The following is a 21,416-nucleotide window of genomic DNA, read 5'->3' as shown; positions in this document are numbered from 1 at the left end:
AAAGTTCAATGGTGCAATACCTTAGCAGGGATGACCGTGGAGGAACAATGGCGGATATTTCTGTGTATAATGCAGAAGTTGCAGGATCAGTTGGGCGGCCGTGGCTGACGAGGGAAGTAAAGAAACATATAAAGTTAAAAGAGAAAAAGTATAACATAGCTAAGATAAGTGGGAAAACTGAGGACTGGGAAGCTTTTAAAGAGCAACAGAGGATTACTAAGAAGGAAATACGCAGAGGAAAAATGAGGTACGAAGGTAAACTGGCCAAGAATATAAAGGAGGATAGTAAAAGCTTTTTTAGGTATGTGCAAGGCAAAAAAATGGTTAGGACAAAAATTGGGCCCTTGAAGACAGAAACAGGGGACTATATTACTGGGAACAAAGAAATGGCAGAAGAATTAAATGGGTACTTCAGATCTGTGTTCACTGGGGAAGACACAAGCAATCTCCCTGAGGTAACAGTGGCTGAAGGACCTGAACTTAAGGGAATTTATATTTGCCAGGATTTGGTGTTGGAGAGACTGTTAGGTCTGAAGGTTGATAAGTCTCTGGGGCCTGATGGTCTACATCCCAGGTACTGAAGGAGGTGGCTCAGGAAATCGTGGATGCGTTGGTGATTATTTTTCAGAGTTCGATAGATTCGGGGTCGGTTCCTGAGGATTGGAGGGTGGCTAATGTTATACCACTTTTTAAGAAAGGTGGGAGAGAGAAAGCAGGAAATTATAGACCAGTTAGTCTGATCTCAGTGGTGGGAAAGATGCTGGAGTCTATTATAAAGGATGAAATTACGGCACATCTGGATAGTAGTAACAGGATAGGACAGAGTCAGCATGAATTTATGAAGGGGAAATCATGCTTGACTAATCTTGATTTTTTGAGGATGTAACTCTGAAGTTGGACGAGGGAGATCCAGTAGATGTAGTGTACCTGGACTTTCAGAAAGCTTTTGATAAAGTCCCACACAGGAGGTTAGTGAGTAAAATTAGGGCGCATGGTATTGGGGGAAAAGTACAAGATTGGATTGAAAATTGGTTGGCTAATAGGAAACAAAGGGTAGTGATAAACGGCTCCATTTCGGAATGGCAGGCAGTGACCAGTGGGGTACCGCAGGGATCCGTGCTGGGACCGCAGCTTTTTAACAATATATGTTAATGATATAGAAGATGGTATCAGCAAGAACATTAGCAAATTTGCTGATGATACAAAGCTGGATGGCAGGGTGAAATGTGATGAGGATGTTAGGAGATTACAGGGTGACCTGGACAAGTTAGGTGAGTGGGCAGATGCATGGCAGATGCAGTTTAATGTGGATAAATGTATGGTTATCCACTTTGGTGGCAAGAACAGGAAGGCAGATTACTACCTCAATGGAATCAATTTAGGTAAAGGGGCAGTACAGAGAGATCTGGGTGTTCTTGTACACCAGTCAATGGAGGCAAGCATGCAGGTACAGCAGGTAGTGAAGAAGGATAATAGCATGCTGGCCTTCATAACAAGAGGAATTGAGTATAGAAGCAAAGAGGTGCTTCTGCAGCTGTACAGGGCCCTGGTGAGATCACATCTGGAGTACTGTGTGCAGTTCTGGTCTCCAAATTTGAAGAAAGACATTCTGGCTATTGAGGGAGTGCAGCGTAGGTTCACTCGAGGTCAATTCCTGGAATGGCAGGATTACCTTACACTGAAAAACTGAAGCGACTGGGCTTGTACACCCTTGAGTTTAGAAGATTGAGAGGGGATCTGATTGAGACATATAAGATTATGAAAGGATTGGACACTCTGGCAGCAGGAAACATGTTTCTGCTGATGGGTGAGTGCCGAACCAGAGGACACAGCTTAAAAATACGGGGTAGACCATTTAGGACAGAGATGAGGTGAAACTTCTTCACCCAGAGAGTGGTGGCTGTGTGGAATGCTCTGCCCCAGAGGGCAGTGGAGGCCCAGACTCTGGATTGATTTAAGAAAGAGTTGGATAGAGCTCTCAAAGATAGTGGAATCAAGGGTTATGGAGATAAGGCAGGAACAGGATATTGATTAGGAATGATCAGCCATGATCATATTGAATGGCGGTGCAGGCTCGAAGGGCTGAATGGTCTACTCCTGCACCTATTGTCTATTGTCTATACTTGGCTTCTCGCTCTCTTTTTTCAAGTCATTGTTTGCAGATAGGTTTCATACTTTATGAAACTCTTCAAGTGTTTTCCCTGTCTGGTTGATGGTCTGTACATACAAAAAATATAAATGTATTTGTATATACTTTTTTTGGAACTTCCATTCCACTGAGGAGATTTTGGGTTAACACACATGCAATAACTTGCTTGGAAAATGCTGCTCACATTTTCACAGCTCTCATAACTTTCACCACAGCATATAAGACAAACTGCAGCTTAAACAATCAACTGTAGTCATTTTAAAACAAAAGTCAATCTGCTTTATTTCCCAAAGCTAATGTATTTTAAAAAATTCCAGATCTACATCTACATCTTTGCCAAGAAACTGATCAATTTTTCCTAGTGTTATCTTTGAATTAATTTTATTGAAAATTATTCATTAATTTTTGTGTGCAACATGAAAAAGATTCTGCTTGTTGCTTTCTTTGATGTGTCATGAATCCAGCTGATGGTAAGACCAAACAGGCCAGATCCCAAAGTGAAACCTGGTTTGATAGATCCATAAGTCTTTATTTTTCTTTTTGTTTACCATAGAGATCAATAACTGAACATGCTCCCCAGAGGCTGCCAGTGTACTTTTAATAAAAGAACATAAATGTTTATTACACAAAAGCAAAGTACTGACTATATCAGACTTGTAAAAGAACTGTTGAAACAATCGTATTACAAATATCAGAGAGAAAGATTTATCCTTTGTCCTAGAGCAATGACCTTAGAAACTGTCAATTCTTAGTGAAAAGACTATCATTTATTTCATTTTGGCAAGTAGTTGCTATATATACATTCAAAGGTATTTGTTAGTTTCGGTCTCTTCCTGAGATCCATAAATCAAACTGTCAGTTTTAGCATGGATTCCCTAAATTCATGTCTTCAACATTGTTGTATGACACATTCATTTCTCCAATTCTAACTATTTGAAATAGGTTAAAAACTGTTGTGGTTCTGTTCGCCAAGCTGGGAATTTGTGTTGCAGATGTTTCGTCCCCTGTCTAGGTGACATCCTCAGTGCTTGGGAGCCTCCTGTGAAGCGCTTCTGTGATGTTTCCTCTGGCATTTATAGTGGTTTGTCTCTGCCGCTTCTGGTTGTCAGTTCCAGCTGTCCGCTGCAGTGGTCGGTATATTGGGTCCAGGTCGATGTGTTTGTTGATTGAATCTGTGGATAAGTGCCATGCCTCTAGGAATTCCCTGGCTGTTCCCTGTTTGGCTTGTCCTATATTAGTAGGATAGCTGGTCGTGTCATTTCGTAGCTAGTTGGTGTTCATGGATGCGGATCGTTAGCTGTCTTCCTGTTTGTCCTATGTCGTGTTTTGTGCAGTCCTTGTATGGGATTTTGTACACTACGTTGGTTTTGCTCATGCTGGGTATCGGGTCCTTTGTCCTCAGTTGTTATCTGAGATTGTCTGTTGGTTTATGTGCTGTTATGCGTCCTAGTGGTCGTAGTAGTTTGGCTGTCAGTTCAGAAATGTTCTTGATGTATGGTAACGTGGCTAGTCCTTTGGGTTGTGGACAACCGGAAGCGGCAGAGACAAACCACTATAAATGCTGGAGGAAACAACACAGAAGCGCTTCACAGGAGGCTCCCAAGCACTGAGGATGTCACCTACACAGGAGACGAAACGTCTGCAACACAAATTCCCAGCTTGGCGAATAGAACCACAACAACGAGCACCCGAGCTACAAATCTTCTCACAAACTTTGAAGGTTAAAAACTCAGAGAAAGGTCACTGGACCCAAAGCATTGTCTCTGCTTTCTCTCCACACTCTGCAGCAATTTCTGGCTTTGTTTTACCTGACTATTTGAAGACTGCAAAAAACAGCCCTGCTGCTGTATGCCCCTTCTGTTTAAAGGCAAGTCTAAAACACTACTAGCAAAACACACGTTATTCTTACTATAGAGTTAAAATGCAAACAAAAAATATTGGCGTAACTTTAACTCTATTGAAATACTTAATAAAATAATGTATTACATAACTAGTCATCAACTGTTCTAATATTGCACCCTTCCATAAACACACCCTTGGTAAAGGCAAATTCAGCAAAAAGGGATTATCTTCACATGCTATCTCCTCTCCAGTGCAGGAGAAAGGCACAATGATAAAAAAACAATCCATCAGAGGAGAGAAAGCTGTATTCTTGCCAAATGAACCCTTCTTTTTTTCTTTCTCTCTTTCTCTGGGTCATTAAGTCAAGTCAGCAAACACCCGAGTAAGTATCTTCCCAGGTGGCTTGCGAGTCCATCAGCTGAAACCACATAACCTTCTGGAAAAGTTAATTTGAACTCACTGTTCAAAAGGCTTTTCTGATTTTTTCAAATAAAACCATTTATGCCTTCATTGTGCTGTAAGTGAAAGTCCATTTTGTTATGATGCAGGGTAAACAACCCCCCCCCATGCGAATTTAAACCAGCAACACAGAAAAGATTTAACCTGTGCTGTAATCTGTTAAAATTCGTGAAGCCAAGAACTATCCCAAAGGTCGCTTTTTAAAGTAAAAATTAACAACATTTTTTTAAAAGTATAACAGAAAATAATTAACTAACAACTATTTACAACTCCTTTCTCTAACCTATCTTTTACTTTCCCTTCTATAATACTGGTCTGATACCATCCCACCCCCGCCCCGCCCCAAACACCAGTTAAAATTTGCCAAAATATTCAAATTTCAAAACCAACCAGCTGTCAAATCTTCTCTTTGTATCGTCCTCTTCTTCTTTTCTTTTTTATAGGGTTTCTGTTTCACAGGCCATTGATAGATAAAGGTACCTTTACAAGAGCTATTCTGCAGCCAGTCTTCATAATGTTGGTGGCTTGGCCAATTTTCCTCAGGCTTATTCCCGAAAGTATCAGATTGTTTCATTAGTTTTAATATTGTCAAAAAACCAAATTCAAACCTGATTTGGAGTTTAGTATCCTGGGGCATAATTTAAACCAGCTAAATTTGAATTTGGTTTTGTCTCATAGCAGCCCAGGTACTGCTCGCTGCTGAACTAAATGTTACATTATAAATTCTCCAACAATGTGTGCTCGCTAAGTCCTTCAACTGTTTAAAAGGTACAGTACCCCTTACACGTTCATAACAATTTTCTTCCACATTTGGACCTATGTTCCAAATTAATAATATATTATAAGCATTCATCACAGCTGGAATAGGTGATTGATAACTAAAATGGCTCTGAAAAGCAACTTCAAATGGGAATAAAATTGAAAATAGATTAGATTACTTACAGTGTGGAAACAGGCCCTTCGGCCCAACAAGTCCACACTGAAGAGCAACCCACCCCTACATTTACCACTTCACCTAACACGATGGGCAATTTAACATGGCCAATTCACCTAACCTGCATGTTTTTTGGATTGTGGGAGGAAACCGGAGCACCCAGAGGAAATCTGCGCAGGGGAGAATGTGCAAACTCCACACAGACAGTTGCCTGAGGCGGGAATTGAACACGAGTCTCTGGCGCTGTGAGGCAGCACTGCTAACCACTGTGCCACTGTGCCGCCCATAAAGAAGTAAGGAAGTACCATTGGTACAGTGTGAAAGTGCACCTAGATTTATTTTAGAGATTGGAATCTGCATTTTATTGATGGAAACAGCATTGCATTGACCATGTAGGTCCCCACCCCCACAGAAAGGAGGAGAGTTTTGAAACATGAGCCATTTATGTTATTGGTATTGACCCTAAAATATGTCTGAGAGAGTGTTCTGATATTAGGTGGTGAAAACGAGTTGGTACAGTTTGATGGTACTATGGCTTTAAGAGGGATTTGTTCTGTGTGCTTTTTTCTTTTGCAGTGAAGTGTTGCCACAGTGGAACTGTAATTTCTGCTTCCGAATTAGTGGGGAAACAGCTTTTGAACGCTCTGTCCTTTTAGAAAAAAGAAGCATAAGTGAATGGAGTCAGACTCACATGGACCCAGGATTTTAGTTTTGCTTTCTGTTGAGGTTTGGAGTTGGCTGTTGAAGCTGATAGATACAGCTCTCTCTCTGCTGCTAGATTGTTTTTTTTTCATTGTGCCTTTCTCCTGGACTGGAGAGGAGATAGCATGTGAAGATCCCTTTTTGCTGAATTAGCCTTTACCAAGGGTGTGTTAATGGAAGGCTGTTGTATTAGAACGGTTGATGATTAGTTAAAATACTTAATAAAATAATGTATTATTTAACAGAGTTAAAGTTATGCCAATCCTTTTTTTGTTTGCATTTTAACTCTGTTGTAAGAATAAAGTGTGTTTTGCAAGTAGTTGACCAATCGAATCACATATGGCACATAATGCTTTAGACTTGCTTTTAAATAGAGTTAGGGTCTAGGTTATCTCTTTGATATATTTTGAGGGGTTTTGATCTGGTCTATAAAAGGAAGATGTCAAATGTTGGAAATCCAATTATCAAAATGTATAGATCAGTCAGCGTCTTAGGGAGAAAGAACTGCTTTTGTTGAAGGATTAGATTAGATTACTTTACAGTGTGGAAATAGGCCCTTCGGCCCAACAAGTCCACACCGACCCACCGAAGCGCAATCCACCCAGACCCATTCCTCTACATTTACCCCTTCACCTAACACTACGGGCAATTTAGCATGGCCAATTCACCTAACCTGCACATTTTTGAACTGTGGGAGGAAACCGTAGCACTCGGAGGAAACCCACACAGACATGGGGAGAATGTGCAGACTCCATACAGTCAGTCGCCTGAGGCAGGAATTGAACCCAGGTCTCTGGCACTGTGAGGCAGCAATGCTAACCACTGTGCCACCGTGCTGCCCATGTGTGTGAGGATGACCTCACTCAAAGTATTAAACTGCCTTTCTCTTGACAGTGGTGCATGAGCTATGGTGCATTTCCAGCAATGTTTTCACATTTCATGGAGCAATTGACTGTTGGATCAAAGACTGATGACACCGCCCTCTTGACCTGTCCTACCTGTCCATCTTCCTTCCCACCTATCCGCTCCACCTTCATCTCCAACCATCACCTCTGCTCCCACATTCATCTACCATCGCACTCTCAGCTATCTTCCCCCCAGCCCCACTGCCCCCTCCTATTTATCTCTCAGCTCCCTTGGGCCACCTCTTCATTCCTGATGAAGAGCTTATCTCGAACCGTCGACTCTCCTTCTCCTCCAATGCTGCTTGATCAGCTGTGCTTTTCCAACACCACACTCTTCAACTCATCACAGTGGACATTTTGGCACTCTGTACCAGCATCCCCCACAATGATGGCATCGCTGCAACAGCCTCAGTACTCAACACCAATAACTTCCAATTTCCATACACTGTCCTACAACTTACCCGCTTCATCCTCGACAACAACGTCTTCACCTTCGGCCAGTTCTTCATCCAGACATGTGGGACAGCCATGAGGAACTCATTTGCACCCCAATATGCCAATATTTTCATGCACAAGTTCGAGCAAGACTTCATTGCTATACAAGAACTCCGACCAACACAATACAACAGATACATCAATGATGTTTTCTTCCTTTGGACTGATGGCAAGGGATCACCAAAATGGCTACATAGTGATATCAACAAGTTTCATCCCACTATTCAACTTACCGTGGACTACTCTTCAGAATCAGTCTCATTCTTGGACACACACATCTCCATCAAGGACTGACACCTTGGTACCTCACTCTACTGCACACCCACGGATAACTTCATAATGCTGCACTTCTCCAGCTTCCACCCTAAACATAATAAAAAAGCCATCACCTACAGACAAGCCCTGCACATACACAGGATCCGAGCATATTTGGAGGAACATGACAGGAACCTAACAATTTTGAAGGGTGCCCTCATAAGAATAGGATATGCTGCTCAACTCACCGATCACCAGTTCCGATGTGCCACTGTGAGAAACTGCAACATCATCTTCAGGAGACAGAGAGGGGATACAACTGATAGAGTACCCTTCATCCTCCAGTACTTCCCTGGAGTAGAGAGACTACGTCATGTTCGTCGCAGCCTTTAACATGTCATCGGTGACGATAAACATCTCGCCAAGAGCTTCTCGTCTTCAAACAGCCACCTAACCTTAAACAGACCATCGCTCACAGCAAACTACCCAGCCTTCAGGATACTATTGACCGCAACAACACACAACCCTGCCACAGCAGCCTCCACAAGACATGTCAGATCATCAACATGGATACTACCATCACACGTGGGAACACCACCTACCATGTACATGGCAGGTATTCATGTGATTCAGCCAACATTGCCTATCTCATACTCTGCAGGCGAGGATGCCCCAAGGCATGGTGTATTGCCGAGACCAAGCAGACGCTATGACAACAGATGAATGGACACCGTACAACAGTCACCAGACAGAAATGTTCCCTCCCAGTCGGGGAACACTTCAACGGTCAGGGACATTCGGACCTTCGTCTAAGCATCCTCGAAGGTATCCTTAGAGATACACAACAACACAGAATCGTGGAGCAGAAATTGATAGCCAAGTTCCATACCCATGAAGACGGCCTCAATCGTGATTTTGAATTCATGTCGTGCTACATGTGACCCCACCATACTGTTCTGCCTCTGTAAAATCTTCCTTACTGTCTTGTTTTGACACCATCACCTTGATAAAATTACCTTACCTTAATTAATTTGTTACAGTTTTGGATTACTTATTACTTTGGTTAGACTCTGGACTTGCGGCTCTTAAAACCTATTAGATTATTCCAGTCATTTGGTTTGTCTCCAGTGTTGATGTATATTTTATTCCACGAATCTGGACGACACAAATTTCTGTACAATGGTAGATGCTTTATTATCGGACAGCTGGTGAGAGATTCAAAGGGTCTCCAAAGTAGCAGTGTGTCTACTTGTGGTTACACTTGTTCACAATCCTCTGCCCTACACACAGAGACAGTATATTTTATAGGAATTAAACAAAAGGTTTATCAGTCACGTGGGCAATTATCATCACATAGTTTAAAGTAGGTAATTATGAATTTACAAAGTCCAATGAATGTCGATGTCCTGTGATCACATGTGAATGGATTACAGAAACTGATTATCCTATTCTTCATGGTTATGTGTTGATGGGAAGAGATTAAGGCAGAAGGGTTTTGCCTGCTGTAAATGGTGGATTCACATACCTATGCTAATAAGGAGAGGAAGTAAATGGTGGAATTCACATACCTGTGCTAATATGGAGGGGAAGTAAGACAATGGAAGCAGGAGGCAGTTTAACAGGGCTGTGTACAAGGCTATCAGTCTTGTCTGGAAAAGGAAAATCCCTCTATCTGGGGCTACAGGGGGAATCCATATTTGTGGCTCCACTTAGCTCTATCTCTGAGATACAGTCAGCCTCTCCCCTACTGAGATGTTCTGTCTGTATTGTAAGAGTACAGGCTTTCAGTTGATACTGCAGTTAAGTCTTTTGGTAGTGCAATGTTTAACTCTTGAGTCCCCGATGTGTCCTGAAAGAGAAGCAAAACATGGAACTGAAGCCTCTGTAGCATTTTTAATTTCCTCACCAGCAGCACCTAAATTTTAATGTTTTGTAATCATCTCTCTGCCTCGATTAATCAGGTCATAGGTCATCACTTGTTGTTCAGCTGTTGACACTTTACTCACACCATCTGACGCTCTTAATAACCTCCAGAGAACTATTAGCCAGCCTGATGACATTCCACTCACACCATTTGTATGATCTTTTGAACGCTCTGCCTATAAATTCTTGCCTGTGTGCTTCTCTCTCACTTCACCTGATGACAGAGCAGCACTCCAAAAGCTTGTGATTTCAAATAAGCCTGTTGAACTGTAACCTGGTGTCATCTGACTTCTGACCTTGTCGACCCCAGGCCTACACTGGCACCTCCACATCATCATAAATAAAGTGTAACTGTGATGTGTGTGCCCCTTGTATTACATTTCACCTACTTGTGTGTTTTTACTTGATATTAGGAGATGTGTTGATGTTTTTACGTAAATTATTCAAGGGATATTGATGTCTCAAAGCTTTGCTTGGCTAAGGTTTGTTGTGGTTATACATACCTCTTGATTATCCAGAATATTTGATCAACTGGCACACTCCTGTTCACAGAGGTACTGGTTAATAAAACATTTAGTGTACTTATATTCTTTCATAGAATCGCAAACCAGACGTTTATGGTATTATAGGGTTAGGACATGTAACATTTTACTGGTTTGAACAGTTGAAATGATTATTCTCCTTTCATTTTGACCAAAGACAGAGCCAAAATTACATTAGCTTAATGAAATCAAGTTGCTCCAAACTATTATTTCCTTATTTTAATTGAGGCAAACATGAGTTCAGCCACTTAAAGGAATTGATCAGTGTAAACAAAATACGTAAAAGAATAAGAGCAGGGCAGGCCAAAGGGACTGTCATGGCTCTATATCATTGACAGGTAGAAAAATATAATCAAAATTGCAAGTGAAATGCTCGATTACCAACGTCATTCTGGTCTTTGTGTCTTGAAGATTAGAAAACAAAGGGAGAGGAATCATACTATATAAAGCCTTAGTGGTTTGAAATACTATGTTCCATTTTAGACACCTGGCTTGATATTTTGACCTTGGGGTGGGGTATGGGGGATGTGCATAGTCTGATATAAAATTGATAGAATGACACCTTGCTTCCAAAAGTTAAGTTAAGAGGAGAGATCATGCAAATTAGCTTTGTATTCTCAGAATGAAAAATGTTTAAGTGTGAACTCTGGCAGTTGATTCCCTACATACACCACCCTCTACATGAAAAGGTTGCCCCTTAGGTACCTTTTTAAATCTTACCCCTCTCACTTTAAACCTACACCCTCTAGTTTTGGACTCCCCTACCCTGGAAAAAAAGATCTTGGCTGTTCATCCTCTCCATGTCCCTCATGATTTTATAAATGTCTATGAGGTCACCTCTCAGCTTCCAACACTCGAGGGAAAATAGCCCTAGTCTATCCAGCCTTTCCCTATAATTCAAACCCTCCAGTCCTAGCAACAACCTTGTAAATCTTTCCTGAAGTTTTTCAACTTTCACAACATCCATCCTGTAGCATGGAGACCAGAATTGTATGCAGTATTCCAGAAGTGGCCTCACTAATGTTCTATACAGCTGCAATATGGCGTCCCAGCCCCTATGCTTATGAAACCAGATCATAGGGAACTTGGACCTGAGTGAAGAATGTTGTAGTGAAATTCTGCTGAATCATGCCTCCGTACCTAGTATAAATATTTAAGAGATGTTGTTGTGGTTCTGTTCGCCGAGCTGGGAATTTGTGTTGCAGAAGTTTCGTCCCCTTTCTAGGTGACATCCTCAGTGCTTGGGAGCCTCCTGTGAAGCACTTCTGTGATCTTTCCTCCGGCATTTGTAGTGGTTTGAATCTGCCGCTTCCGGTTGTCAGTTCCAGCTGTCCGTTGCAGTGGTCGGTATATTGGGTCCAAATCGCTGTGCTTATTGATTGAATCTGTGGATGAGTGCCATACCTCAAGGAATTCCCTGGCTGTACTCTGTTTGGCTTGTCCTATAATAGTAGTGTTGTCCCAGTTGAATTCATGTTGCTTGTCATCTGCGTGTGTGGCTACTAAGGATAGCTGGTCGTGTCGTTTCATGGCTAGTTGGTGTTCATGGATGCGGATCGTTAGCTGTCTTCCTGTTTGTCCTATGTAGTGTTTTGTACAGTCGGATTCCTGTGAGTGTGGCGTTGATGATCTGGTGTGTGTTCTCTATTTCTGTGTTTTTAATGATTACAAAGGTATCATCCACATATCTGACCCAGAGTTTGGGTTGAATTTGAACAAATCAACGGCACACCCATGGGCTCACCCATCTCTGGACTCATAGCAGAAGCGGTAATGCAAAGATTAGAACAAACAGTCTTACCGCAAATTCAACCCAAACTCTGGGTCAGATATGTAGATGACACCTTTGTAATCATTAAAAACACAGAAATAGAAAACACACACCGGATCATCAACGCCTCACTCACAGGAATCCGATTCACTAGAGAGGAAGAAAAGGACAACCAACTCCCATTCCTAGACGTGATGGTACAGAGAACACCGAACGGAGAATTCACCACAAAGGTATACAGGAAAGCCACACGCACAGACCAAGTCCTAAACTACGAAAGCAACCACCCCAACACACACAAAAGAAGTAACATCAAGACACTATTCAAAAGAGCCACAACACACTGCAGTACACCAGAACTGCAAAAAGAGGAAGAAGAACACCTATACAATGTATTCGCCAAAAACTGATACCCCCGCAATTTCATCAACAGATGCCTAAGGGAAAGACAACGGAATGAGGACATGCCACAACCCAAAGGACTAGCCACACTACCATACATCAAGAGCATTTCTGAACTGACAGCCAGACTACTGCGACCACTAGGACTCAGAACAGCACACAAACCAACAGCCACTCTCAGACAACAACTCACCAGGACGAAGGACCCGATACCCAGCATGAGCAAAACCAATGTAGTGTACAAAATCCCATGCAAGGACAGCACAAAACACTATATAGGACAAACAGGAAGACAGCTAACGATCCGCATCCATGAACACCAACTAGCCATGAAACGACACGACCAGCTATCCTTAGTAGCCACACACGCAGATGACAAGCAACATGAATTCGACTGGGACAACACTACTATTATAGGACAAGCCAAACAGAGAACAGCCAGGGAATTCCTAGGGGCATGGCATTCATCCACAGATTCAATCAATAAGCACATCGATCTGGACCCAATATACCGACCACTGCAACGGACAGCTGGAACTGACAACCGGAAGCGGCAGATTCAAACCACTACAAATGCTGGAGGAAATATCACAGAAGCGCTTCACAGGAGGCTCCCAAGCACTGAGGATGTCACCTAGACAGGGGACGAAACTTCTGCAACACAAATTCCCAGTTCGGAAACAGAACCACAACAACGAGCACCCGAGCTACAAATCTTCTCACAAACATTTAAGAGATGTTCATCAGTGTCACTAATATGGTTTCCAGTCCTCAGAACTATTAAAGATATTAGAGATTCATTGATCCTTTGTTCATTGGTATTCCTGCTGTATGTTTTGTAACTTATTCTGGGAATATATTGTATTGATGTAAAAATTTGAGATATGATGTGAATCTGTACAAAACCAGAGTAAACTACAACCATAGCTAGGACGTTGAGACAACAGAGAGGGAGGAAGACAATGAAAACAGCCCCTATTTTTCACTAAAGTGAAGTAATCTGATGGATATGCTCAAAAATCAGAGAGAACACTGGCACTGATGATTGATGATGAACAGGATGTGCTGACAAAGTCAAAAAAACCACAGGCTTAAATACCTCAAGAAGTTTTGCCATCTGTCTTTCTGTGGAAGTCACTACACCCAGATCCTATTACTCCCTGTTTATTCTTGGCACTTTAGGCTTGATGGTAAAATATTTTTTGTCTATGTTGCTAATTTTAAATTGCACTTGCATGGCATCACCCAATACCAGCTGATGATGAACATAGAATGCCAGTGGTGTCTCAACCCCACTGATGGTTTCACATGAATAGATAAAAGCAGACAGTTTGCTGTAATCTGCAGGAGAAGCTTAATCAACGAGGCACAGATATAATCTTAATGTAAAAGATATAAGGAGGGAATGAGAGATTTTATTTTTAATGGTGCATTGTAAAAGCCCCAGGAATGCCTTTCCAGAGTTGGTGATTACATTAGAGACCACATTACCATACTAATATCTGTGCAAAGCAGAATAAAAGAATTATGGTATCAGAGTGGACAAGGGTTTAGAACCATTGCTTCCATGGAAGATAAGCATCAGTAAGTCATGGCTTCAACTGAATTAATTTCTGTAGTTTTCCCATGTATACATGTAAACACTGAGAATATTGATGGACTGAAACATATTTAGTTACATACGTAATCATGATAATTTCACAGTTCTTGTTAAAAGGCTCTAGTTGTTTGTCAGAAAGTGAGCATGCTCAAGAGTCAGTTATGTAGCCTTGTTTCTGTCTACACACACTTGAAATTGAACATAAATTTCAACTGCACTTTCCAAGTGATGTTCCATTGCTTATGCCTTCAAGAAATGACCTATTGGAAAATGGTTGGTTATTAGTTCAAGTGTTTGTTAATCTTGAATCGTTAGCTCAACAAATCAGAGGTCATGACTGAGATGTTCATTGATCTTGATCAGTACTGACTTCTCTATTCATACTGGCAACAGAACCTAATTATCATGGTTTAACTGTTTTGCTGCAATTAACTATGCTTTGTCAAGTTAAGTTTGTCATAGTTCAATATTTATTTAAATCTAGTTTCTAGATAAAGTGCAAGTGTATTAATAAGATCAAGTGCAAGATCATCTGTGCCCAGCGCTACCAAAATCTTAACTCTGTTCTCTCAGAGAATTGTCATTTGTCAAGTATTAGATGTAGAATTGACCTTCAAATTCTAGGAACATTTGAACTAGACCTGCTGCACATTTATAAATAAAACACAACTGCAGATGAGGGAGATCTTAAAACACAAAAACAGAAATTGCTGGTGAAACTCAGCAGGTCTGGAGCATCTGTGGAGAGAAGACAGAGTTGATGTTTTGTATTTAGTGACCCTTCTTCTGTGGTCTGCCAAACTTGCTGACTTTACTCAGCAATTTAAGATTGTTTATGATGAACTGCTGTATGGTGACTGCTTCACTAAATCTGCTGAAGCATTGCTTCATGTGAAAACTTGTCCTGCACTCATCACAAAGTATTCCAGTCCCTGGCATAGAAATGTCATTCTGACTGTTGGTTGAAGTGTCGACATGTATTGACAAAGTCCGTCAAGCCGCTGCAAATTGTAAAGAAACAATTGCCACCCCCCTTTAATTCTGCTCTGTTGCATCAGCAATCATTTCTTCTAACACAAAACAAATGCTCCACCTTCTAAAATGGAAGGTAGATTTTTTTTGATGTTAGGAGACTGTTGCTTTCTGGCTGCATGCCCATTTTAAGTGTATGCTTTCAGAATGATTCATTTATGACCATGAATGAGGAAGCACCTCATTTGTTCACCATGTCACCAAAGAGTGAATGGTTAATTAGTGTTTATCGTTTTATGTGCAATTTAATAGTTGCCCTATCACTGTGTGTCTGAAATCTTGCTGGGTCGGTAATTTAACCACTTTTTGACTTGTATGAACTGGGTTTGAAATGTAAATAGAAATGGTCTCTTTTTGAGAACATTATCAAAGAGAACAGTTCGACTGAGGCCTCACACATGCTTTATATTACTGATATCATAAACACTTCTGGTAATCCCTTTTACATTCCACCCACATGACAAATATGTCTAAAATGGTAATCACTAAATTGTTCAAAATTAATGAAACCACCTTATCAGGTCACTGCCACTCAGGTGTGGGAGGTGATGGCCCAGCCCATCAGTGCAAAAGACAAAGCTGAAGCTTTTGCAGCAGTCTTCAGCCAGAGGTGCCGAGTGGGTGATCCATCTCAAGCTCCTCCAAGTGGTCCACAACATTCAGTTGCCAGTCTTCAGCCAGAGTCAACAGTGTAGAAAATAGTCTAGGTGTGTCCTATACATAAAAAGCATGACAAATCCAATTAACACTTCAAAAGTCTTCTTTCAATCATCAGTAAACAAGTAGCACTTGTTAACCTGTTCACAGGCAATCAGTTAAAGTTCCACCAGGGTCTCTCAGCTCCTGACTTCATGAGATCCTTGGTTCAAACATGGACAAAAGAACTGAATTTCAGAGGTGAGTTGAGAAGATGGCTCTTGACATTACACTTGACCAAGTGTGGCATCGAGAAGCTCTCGCTACGCTGAATCAGGAGCAGACTCTCCAATAGTTGATCATACCTGGCACAAAGGCAGATGGTTGTAGTTATAGAGTCATAGTCATACAATCATACAGCATGGAAACAGACCCTTCAGTCCAACCAGTCCATGCTGAACATAATTCCAAGTTGTTGGAAGTCAATAATCTCAGCGCCATTAGTGTAAGAGTTCTTCAGGATGGTGTCTATGGCTCAACCATTTTCACATGCTTTGTCAGAGATCTTTTCTCCATTGTAAAGCCCAAAGTGGGAACATGTGCAACCATTAGCACATGTTCTGCACCATTTGTGACTCCTCAGATCCTTAATCAGTCCAAGTCCAAATACACCAAAACCTGGATAAGATCCAGATTTGGGCTGATAAGTTTCAAGTAATATTTGTGCTACATTTGAGGCACTTATCATCTCCAACAAGAGAGAAACAAACCATTGCTCTATGACATTAACTGACATTACCATCACTGTATCCTCCACTATCAACATCCTGGGTGTTACCAATAACCAGAAGCTGTACTAGACTCTCCATAGCAATACAAAGGCCTGCAAGAGCAGGTCAGAGTCTAGGAATCCTGCAGCAAGTCATACACTTGCTGATTCCCCAAAGCCTGCCCATCATCTACAAGGCACAAGTCAAGAGTGTACTGGAATACTCCCCACCTGCCTGGTTGGATGCAGCTCCAACAATAGTCCTGAAGCCTAACATAATCCAGGATAAAGCAGCCTGCCTAATTGGCACCACATCCAGAAGCATCCACTTCCTCGACCACCGACACTCAGTAACAGCAACGTACCAAGAAGATGCAGTTCAGAAATTTAGCAAGACTTCTCAGTCAGCACCTTTTGAACACATGACCATGACTATCCAGAAGGAAAAGAACTATAGATACACGAGAGCAGCATTGCCTGCCAGTTCCCCTCCAAGCCACTCACCATCCTGACTTGGAAATGTATTGCCGTTCCCTCAATGTCATTGGAATTCCCTCCCTAACAGCATTGGGGGTGTACTGACACCTTTTGAACTGTAGTGGTTCGAGAAGATAGCTCATCACCACCTTCCCAAGAGCAATTACGGATAAGAAAAAAGTGCTGTTGACAATTAGCAACACCACATCCCATAAATAAATAAATTCCCATGTCAGGATAGAATTACAAAGAAGTGAACGTCAAGGAAATATGTGATAATCATCTGATGATCAGCATTAAGCAAATGTTGTCCTTATTTCATGCTTTGGTTTTCAGAATTATTTCTATGCTTGCAGATTTAGTCCAGATGAATGACCATTTGTCCCAATTTGGAATTCAATTGAAAGCTTTGAATCCCAATCTTTTGTTCATATTTTTATATTTTTGTTTCAGGATGTTTATGTCACTTCACATGATGTTGCATTTATGCAGTATCTGTAGGAGCACACATTGTCCTAATGAATCATTGAACACTGCAACATGGTGCTGTAGTATGATGTCCTTGAGGATCATAGCATTATTTTGCAATGAAGGGGATAATTGAGACAAAGTACACTGACACTACTGATTTTTTCTTATGTGGGGAGGATCTTTAAGTTGAGAGATTGGGCTAAGAGCTTTATGAGCTTTTCTTTGTGTTTAAGGAAGAAATGAAGAAAAATGAGTTCAAAGATAGTACCATTCCTGGCAGAAAGAAAATGGGGGAAGTCCCAGTGGCTCTCCTGCTTTTGCTCATAACTAAAAATGTGGGAATTCTAATCAAACAAAGCATATCTGGTGAAAGTGGCTTTCAACCCAACCAATTTACATGGATTCCTTCATTTATAAAAATGCTTTTACAATTAATTTGCTTGCTCTTGTCTGTAAGTATTAAAGTAAAGTGTGTCGAATGTATGTGACTCATGATCACTTTATTTCGATCTCAAATTTTCATTAAAATTGATTCCAGTCTAATTTATATTGTTGCTTGTAAAGGTAATTGGAGCAGTCATGGAATACTGGCTGATCTGTGTCCTAACTCTCTACTAACCTGCCTTAGCTTAACATTATTAATTCTGTTGGTCCACAATTAGTTGGTGGGGCTGGCATCTATTGTCTTTTGTAGCACTCATTTTGGATAAGGAGATGTTTCCCAGTACTTCTCTCGAATTATATAGTTCTTATTTTAAGATTATGTCTCTTTGTCCGAGATACAAGGATCAGTGAAAAATATTGTTTTCTATCTCCTCCCTCAATTCCTTTAAAAATCTATGAAGAACCTAGTTGGTGTAATCTTCCTTCATAATCCAAACATTGGAATCCAGTGGAATGAGATGCCTTTCTTCTAAGGCCAACATACCTTAGGGTGGCACAGTGGCTCAGTGGTTAGCACTGCTGCCTCACAGCACCAGGGACCCGGGTTCGATGTCTATCTGTGTGGAGTTTGCACATTCTCTCTGTGTCTGCGTGGGTTTCCTCCAGGTGTTCCGGTTTCCAACAACAATTCAAACACATGCTGGTCAGGTGAATTGGCCATGCTAAATTGCCCATAGTGTTAGGTGCATTAGTCAGGGGAAAATGTAGGGTAGGGGAAATGGGTCTGGGTGGATCACTCTTCGCAGATAGTTGTGGACTTGTTGGGCCAAAGGGCCTGTTTCCACACTGCAGGGAATCTAATCAGACCCTTTCGGGAGGAGGTAGAGTAGATGCTGTTCCAAGTGTGATGTAACAAAAGCTTTGTATTGATAAAATAAATTTTCTTCTCCTTTATTTTCTAACCTAGTTGTGGAGATGAGCATTGCATTAGATTTCTTGGTTGTTTTTAGATCCTGACTTAGTGATCTGCAAACAAGGACCCCTTAATATCTTTGTACTTCATATATTTCCGGCTGTTTACTATTTTAAAAAAAATTTAAGAACTATCCTCTATTGATCCAAAATTAGTTCAGTCATTTATACCAGCATTGAAAGTCATCTGCCATAGATCTACTCACTTAATCTTTTAACAGCTCCTTGTAAGGTTTTCCTTACGTCTGTACTAAACCTATGAGCCTATGTGCCATTGGAAGATTTAAATATATGGCTGTCTATTGCATTATTACTTTATTCATCAATATGGTAACTAATGCAGTCCCAGGACAGATTCTGGGGAACAGGAACACAAGTGACACGGGGAGGATCGTTTTGAAAGATTGTGTTCTGAGTCCGCCCTCTATGAACTTTTCATTGTGTTTCCAATCAGAGAATAAAACCACTGCATCTCTTCTACTGCCTGAACAATCTCCTGACTAGTTTAATAATAATATGCTTTCAGTCCCAAATAGTTTTAATTTACTTCCCAATCTTTTATCTGGATATTTTTAAACCAATGACAGATTTATAAAAAACAGCATTTTGCCCCTGGTGTTACGTAACTCAGAATGCACTATGCAGTCACAAAGCAAGCTTCAAAGTCAAAAAGTATCATTTTATTATTATTGGGTATTTCTCAACAACATGCTCACTTTCATCAGCAGATGAAATTATCAATGTAATTATCATTGTAAAGCTAATTCTTGGGTTCTGATGGTGTGTGGTAGTGTCCCTATCTCTGAAACAGTAGAACTGTGTTCAAGTCCTACATGCACCCGAAGTGTATAATAACATCATAGAGTCATAGAATTGTACAGCACGGAAACCGACTCTTCGGTCCAACTCGTCCATGCTGACCAGATATCCAAACCCCAATCTAGTCCCACCTGCCAGCACCCGCCAATATCTCTCTAAACCCTTCCTATTTGTATACCCATCCAGATGCCTTTTAAATGTTGCAATTGTACTAGCGTCCACTTGGCAGGTTGACTAAAAAAATGTAGAAAGCTAGTTCTTTCATTAATTCATATGATTGCATTAATTGACTGCATATTTTAATGACACCATAATGTAAGCAGCTTTTCATTTTCTATTAAATAATTTTATTTAAGTTTCTTTTAATGTATTCCCTTTTACTGTATTTTCTCACATTCCTTTCTTGTTTTCTCTTCCAATTCTACTTCTGTAAATATTGTCCTTTCTATGAAGAATTTAGGAGAAAACTGCCCTTGGTATTGCCTCAGTATTGTTGTTATTAACTTCCAGATTAGCCTTCTCAAAATGCAATAGAATATATTTCTATCAATTAGTTGTTTGTTGCTCCCTTCATGATGCCACCATGTCAGTCAGAACTAATTTACCTTGGAGTTTGTATTACACCACCCTGAATGTTTTGTCCTCCCTTAGGATTTACCAGGATGTTGCCAGGAATGGAGGGTTTGCAATATAAGAAAAGATTGGAAAGTCTGGGACTTTTATTACTCATGTAGGAGGTTGAGGGATGACCTTATTGAAGTTTGCAAAATCATGAGGGGCATAGATAAGGCAAAGGCCAAGGGTCTTTTGCCCAGAGTGGGTGAGTTTAAAACAATGGGGCATATTTTTATGGTGAAAGGAGAAATATTTAAAAAGAAAATGAGGAGCAACATTTTTACACAGAGTGTTTCAGGAGTGGAATGAACTCCCAGAGGAAGTGATGGACGCAGGTACATTTGAATGAGTACATGAATCAGAAAGGCTTGGAGGGAAATGGGCCACGAGCAGGCAGATGGGGCAAGTTTAGTTTGGGAACATGGTCGGTGTGGACCAGTTCAATTTAAGGGTCTGTTTCCATGCTGTATCACTCCATAACTCTATACTGCATTTGTGCTTAAACAACATTGCTGTGCAATAACAAAAAGAGTCTGTGCACAGCAAACTCTTGCATTACATCTCTACCATTGTATAAAACTGTCTCTTTTTTTGTTTTGAAAGTGACTATTAAGAGTATTCTTTATTGAGAACTAAAATGTTACTTTAGAAGAAAACTATTGAATACAAGACCGTTTTGTTTTAGATTCAAGTTTGTATGTAAACTGATGAAAATACAAAAGATGTTTTTTGTTTAATAAATCTAGTTTGAATCATGACAGCAAGTTTAATGTTTTAAAATGTTTTGCAGTTAATACAGACTTGTGGACAAAGTTGCCTATTGTAGGAGATCATTGATAAAACTTCCTTTGAAGGATAATTTTGGTAAGAAATATTCAGTTAGGCTGCATCTATTTTATGTTACATTATATAGCTATGCATGAAGGTCCTGATGAAGCTGTGTACCTTGTGGTATATTTGTCACTAGGCAATGATGCTGCAGTGCTACTGTGATTTAGTTAAGTGATTTAACGTTAAAAGTATAATGAACAGTGTCACATTTCCAGCAGGTAATGACAATGAGAGCAAGTGAATGAAAATTATTTTTGTGCACCAGTGAACAAAGTCAGCTCTGCTTCCAGTGCCAATGAAATCAAAGTTGCAGAGTAGTAAGTGTGGGAACAAATTATATTGTACATGCTATTTATTATTAGTGACACAAATAGCAGTCATGATTAAATACTATTTTCCAGACTGTTATATTTGGAAGAGAGTATCTCATT

The 21,416-nt window shown here is 40.6% G+C and overlaps 1 protein-coding gene and 1 pseudogene across 6 annotated transcripts in view; both read left to right on the top strand.

Annotated features, from left to right (window-relative positions):
- The window catches only part of LOC122562032 (myocardin-like), a 672,873-nt gene that overhangs the window by 48,498 nt on the left and 602,959 nt on the right, over window positions 1-21,416 (top strand). The window lies entirely within an intron of this gene.
- Window positions 7,826-8,695, top strand: LOC148145284 (uncharacterized; annotated as a pseudogene).

The sequence above is a fragment of the Chiloscyllium plagiosum genome, unplaced genomic scaffold (assembly GCF_037043375.1).
Source record: "Chiloscyllium plagiosum isolate Xiang-an unplaced genomic scaffold, Cpla_swu_hap1 HiC_scaffold_25, whole genome shotgun sequence".
NCBI lineage: Eukaryota > Metazoa > Chordata > Chondrichthyes > Orectolobiformes > Hemiscylliidae > Chiloscyllium > Chiloscyllium plagiosum.
Note: the sequence above shows the minus strand (reverse complement) of the source record. Positions and strands in the feature narration are given on the sequence as shown.